Below are 5,873 nucleotides of genomic sequence, written 5' to 3' on the forward strand. Positions count from 1 at the left end.
ACCTGATTTGTCAAGAGGCAGTTCTGGGTGACTAAATGCTTCTGCCTAACACGGGTGGCACTGTGGGTTAAACCACAGAGCCTAGGACTTGCAGATCAGAAGGTTGGCGGTTCAAATTCCCGCGACGGGGTGAGCTCCCGTTGCTCAGTCCCTGCTCCTGCCAACCTAGCAGTTGGAAAGCACGTCAAAGTGCAAGTAGATAAATAGGTACCACTCCTGTGGGAAGGTAAATGGCGTTTCTGTGCGCTGCTCTGGTTCGCCAGAAGCGGCTTAGTCATGCTGGCCACATGACCTGGAAGCTGCACGCCGGCTCCCTTGGCCAATAAAGCGAGATGAGCGCCGCAACCCCAGAGTCGGCCACGACTGGACCTAATGGTCAGGGGTACCTTTACCTTTACTAAGGTCTAGGAGTTTTCCTGGAACTGTCAAGGTGGCAGCTAGCACACAGCCTTATATCCGGCTCTGACTGATTTGGGAACTCCATGCTGTGCTGGGCAAGGAAGTATCTTTCACTACTCTCAGACGCACCATTGTTCTGTCCAGATTTCATGAAAAGGGGTGTTTGTCTGGCAGCGGTAAGAGCTCTTTCCTGCCCAGGAGAGCACGCAGCTTCTGCGTTTTGTGCCAGCTCCCACCTAGGCAGCCAGGAGCAGGGCAATCCTCAGATAGCCTTAAAAGCCACCCTTATCTTTAAGACAGAGGGTGAGGCACAGGGGACCAGAAGATCTTCTCCATCTACCCTATAGTGCCTTCTCCCACCACCCTGCTGCAGTTAGGTTTTTAAAACCTCCTGGAGCCAGTAAGTGTTCTTCTCCAACCAGAAATATAGCATAGGCACAAGCTTGTTTTGTTGTTGGGGTTCCCTGCCACTCACCCTTCTCCCGCATCTTGAAAATGCCAGCAACTGGTTTCCAAACCAAGCATTTTCCAAAGTATAATTGCCCTGTGTCTGTAATTAATTGCAGGAGTATCTTGACTCTTCCCACTGTCTGGCTCACACCCCACTCACTTTTGGATTGTGGCTTGCAACAAGAGGTGAGAGTGACTCTCGACCCAAATAAAATGTCCACACCCCACTTTTAAAGAACAACCTACCTCGCGGTTAATTGGGTCTCTTCCCCCCGCCCCAATACAAATCTTATCTGGAGTGCTAACTAGTTTTACTAGCTCTCATCTAGTCAAATTAAGGACACCTGCTGCTCTAGCTGACACAGATGAAAGGGGAAAGTAGAACATTTAAAGTAGAACATTAAAAAAAAGAACATTGAACACTTTCTTCATATGGCTGGTTTCCAGTGCAACAGCACCCAGCCTACGAAATGGAAAGTTGTGGGAACTTCACGCCAGAGGAATTGCAGTCGTCTTATCGCTAGTTGAAGCCTGCTGAGGTCTGCATTGGATCCGCTATAAAGCCACCCGTCTATTTCCTACCCAACACATGTGATCCAGGATCAGGCCTGTGCAGCGTGTCAATTACATAGGTGCAAAAGGAGCGACTTGAAGGGTGCTAGTTAAATGTTATGGTATCTAGTATCCTCCAGCAACTGTTTAGTTGTGGACGGCTCCTTGAGAAAGAAGGCTCGCTTTGAGCCCGTTTATTTTCTGATATCCTTCATTAGTCTGCCCAATCCTTTATTATTATTATTTTTAAAAGTCATCTCTGTTAATGGCCAGTACCATAACTAGAGGCAGGCACATTTCCTGCCCTGATACAGATGGGCTTATAGGTGCAATTGAGACGGGGGGGGGGGGGAGAGTGCATAGTATCAGTTTAAAGTTGCAGGTTCTCTGAGCACTGGAAAGACTGCCTTTATTACTGGACGCAGCGTTTCCCAAATCTCCAATGTCCTGGAGCAATGTGGCAAACTCAAAAGTCAGCCGGTCTTAGGCAACATCTGACAGGCAACTGCGCATGTTCACTTAGGAGCAAGTTGGATTGGGTTCAGAGGGATTTGGTTCTCTGGAAATGTGAATAGCCTCATTCTGCAGCCCTAAGTATTTCCGGTTCTGCTACTATCCCAAAAAGTCACGGGCATCAGAGCATCTGAATTGTGTTTGCTACTCGCCTTCACTTTATTCCTATTCATTTTCTCCTTCTGTGCTATTATGATGTTTGTTTGGGATCTGCATTACAGTGGTACCTCGGGTTAAGTACTCAATTCATTCTGGAGGTCCGTTCTTAACCTGAAACTGTTCTTAACCTGAAGCACCACGTTAGCTAATGGGGCCTCCTGCCGCCGCTGCGCCGCCAGAGCACGATCTCTGTTCTCATCCTGAAGCAAAGTTCTTAACTTGAAGCACTATTTCTGGGTTAGCGGGGGTCTGTAACCTGAAGCGTATGTAACCTGAGGTACCACTGTATTTAGATGAGATACCTCTTTTATAATGCTCCTGCTACCAAATCTTCTACCTGAATATCTCGGGAGTCAGTAAGACCTGGCACACCAGAGAGCAGCATACAAGCAGGCCAGAAAGGAGTTGTTTTTTTGAGAGGGGCTGCAGCATCAACCTACCACATGTCCAAAGTGGACATAACTAGAAGTCTAGTGCATTGCAATTGCTACAACAGGCAGAAAAACAATTGGGTGGTCTGCCTGTTTTCAAGCAGTCCATGTGGCCGTGGGCTGTTTGGAGACAACTGGTCTACACTTTGGCTGGAAGTGGCTTTCCTTAAGTTCAGATAGGGCTCTCAGCCCTACCTGGAAATAGCAGGACTTGAACCTGGGACTTGCTGCGTGCAAAACATGACCTGCCACTGAGCCCTTCCTCTATTTTACGGTAACCACTCATAACAAAAATGATAATCCACGCTTGGTTCCAAGAGAGACTTAGAGCGGATCAGTCTGCTAGGGTTAGGAACCTAGGATTCTGGAATAAAAGAAGCACCTTGCTATGTAAGAGTAGGGAAACAAAAATTCTGGCTGGTAAATACACCATTCTCTTTAATTATTATTTTTAAATCATTGTGTTGTCACACCTAATGTTGAGCTGCATCTTTGTGTAGGGTGTCCCCAAGGGCTAAGCGTGCTCTGTCCCCAGTATCAAATCTGGTTCTCTTTCTCTCGCCTCTGTTCCCGAGGCTGTTAGGCAACAGAGTGAGCACACAAATTAAAGGGCAATGAACCTGTTCCTAGGGTGCAGCTTTAGTTACAGGCATACAATGCAGTTTTAATAGGGTGGGACACTGGAGGAGAAGAATGGAATCATTTTTGACAAGAGAACATCACACACATGCGTCAGGGTGGAGTGTGCACATGTTTGCTCTTCCACTCAGCCATGGCTTTCCATTCAGGTCAGTCTCCCATCTGGCTTTCCATTTCCCCATTGGCCTGGTTTGGTGGGCTTCTCCTTCAGAATTGTTTTTCTTCTTCAGCAAGCTTTGGGGTTGCTCCAGATCTACTGCTACCTCTTGCAGGGGTGGGGCCATTTGAACACCAGAAACCATTAATGAAGACTGTTTATTTTGCTGCTTGAAGTTGCCCCAATATTGTGCCTCATTCAGCCTACTATTAATAGGACTGCCTCAAGGGAAATCTTTAAAAATGTAGTATAAACACCGACAAATGGGAAACACTTGCCTGTGAGTGTTCCAATTGGAGAACAGCCTTTACCAAGGCTGTCATGGGCTTTGAAGACACTCAGACTCAGGATGCAAGGGAGAAACATGCCAAGAGGAAGGCACACTTGACAAACCCTCACCGTGATCAACTCCCGCCCAGAAACCAATGTCCCCACTGTGGAAGGACGTGTGAATCCAGAATTGGCCTCCACAGTCACTTACGGACTCATTGTTAAAGCCGTGTTTATGGAAGACAATCTTGCTCTGCTACGAGTGATCGTCAAAGAAAAAGATGATTAATAATAAAAATAAATAATGAATAATAATGTTCAATGGCAGCTTAGCCTCACCAAGTGGTTGCAATCCATAGCTTTGTTTTTAGCGTCTGCTAGCCTGGTTTCAGTAACTCATAATAATATGTTTTTAATAATAATAAATAATAAATTACAGTTAACAAGTTACGGATTGCAACAGCCCTGTGAGAGGCTATGCCAATGAGCAGTAGTAGATGTGAGATTGTTAATAATAATTTATTTCTATGCTGCCCACCCGACCAGGTTGCCCCAGCCATTCTGGGCAGCCTCTAACAATTAAAACATTAAGCGCAGTAAAACATCAAACATTAAAAACTTCCCTGTGGGCTGTTCCTTCCAACCCTATAATTATATGCTTCTATGAATAAGGGAGGCAGGGAGAGAAGGGATTCAGTCCTTTGCCCAGTGCCACTCTGCAAACAGCAGAGAAGGCGCCAGGTTTTTTCCCCCAACCTGCAGGAGGACATCCACTTTGATGCGGACCCCAATTGTGAAACTTACTGGAGCAGCAGACGCAGTGGCGTAGCGTGGGGGGTGCAGGGGGGGGGCCGGGCGCAACATCTGGGGGGGGGGCCGCGCTCGCACCCGAATCTAGTGGAAGAGACTTGAGTGCTAAAATCCACAGGTTAGGGGGCGCAAATTACTTGCCTTGTCCCGGGTGCTGACAACCCACGCTACGCCACTGAGCAGACGTCACCCTGCCCGCCCTCCTTGTAAAATTGAAACTGGGTGTTGTGGCAAATTGGTACCTTGGTTGCCACAGCTGATGAGAGGGAAACAAAGGCCTCCCTCTTCTCCCTCTGGCGAGGCTTTTCCTTCCGTGAATTTGGCAACAGGCAGCGAAAGATCCGGCTGAGCTTTGATGGCGTGGGTTTCGAAGAAGGCGCTCCAGCTTCTTCCTCGCAATGAGAAACAGGTGCCTGCCCATCTTGCATAGGCTGAATGGCAGCTTGCTGGCATGTCTGTTCCTGTCTAGTTGCACCTGCCGAGCAGCTGCCTCTCCTTAAAAAGAGAGAGAGAGAGAGAGAGAGAGAGAGAGGAGGGTTGGTGGTGAAACGAGACAGGCACACACCAGACGGGTTGCTTGCTTGCTTGAAGCATCCCCATGTTGCCTTTTGGGTCAGATTGCGCGCGGGGGGGGGGTGCCTTTTCAAACCGCTCTTCCTTCGCGTGCACGGGGGGGGGGCCGCCGGAGGTGCGGGGTCTCTGCGTTGTAACATTTACCTCCCAGCTCTCCTGCAAGGAGCTACAGGTGGCCCGTGGTTCCCCCATTTTATCCTCGCAGCAGCTCTGCCGGTTGGTTAACGGGCAAGCACCCAGCGAGATGCGCGGGGATGCTAGCTTTGCTCTCCCCCAGGCCCGACAGTCCAACACCTTCAGCCGCTATTACGCCACCCTGGGCCACCGGGGCCTTAGCTTCCATCTCCTCCTCCTAGAAATTGAACCAACCAGCCGAGCCCAGGACTTTCTGGCTTAAAAAAATGTGGGGGGGGGGGAGAAATCCCACCACGTTCTTCTGTTAGACGGCGAGGGTCCAGCCACGCGCGTCTTGCGCGCGCCTTGGAGACTGGAGAGGTACCCAAAGCGGTGCAATTTTACGCGCTTACCCGGAAGCAAGCCCCACGGGACCCTGTCCCGTCAATTGCCGCAGAGGGCCACAGAGGGGCCAACTCTTAGGGGCCCAAGGTCCAAGCCCCTCAATAAAATATTCGAGAGGGCTGGGCCTCCCCGAAATTGATGCCATTCAAAAATAATGTGTGTGTCCGGGTCTTGCGATCCATTATGTAGGGCAGGGCTTACCTAGACACCCCCCATATGTTATTCAATTGGCACTCCTGGAGAGGGCCACAGGGGACCCCATCTTGGCTTCTGGGCTTAGGCGGAGAGCAGGCAGGGCCGCCTCCGAAAGGCGGCGAGGCCTGGCCTCCCGCTGCCGGTAGGAGTGCCTCCCGTGGGCCGAGCCCCGCCCCGCCCCGCCTGTTCTCCCCGCCGCCCGGGGC

Source organism: Podarcis vaucheri (genome assembly GCF_965113315.1).
Source record: "Podarcis vaucheri genome assembly, chromosome: 5".
Lineage (NCBI taxonomy): Eukaryota > Metazoa > Chordata > Lepidosauria > Squamata > Lacertidae > Podarcis > Podarcis vaucheri.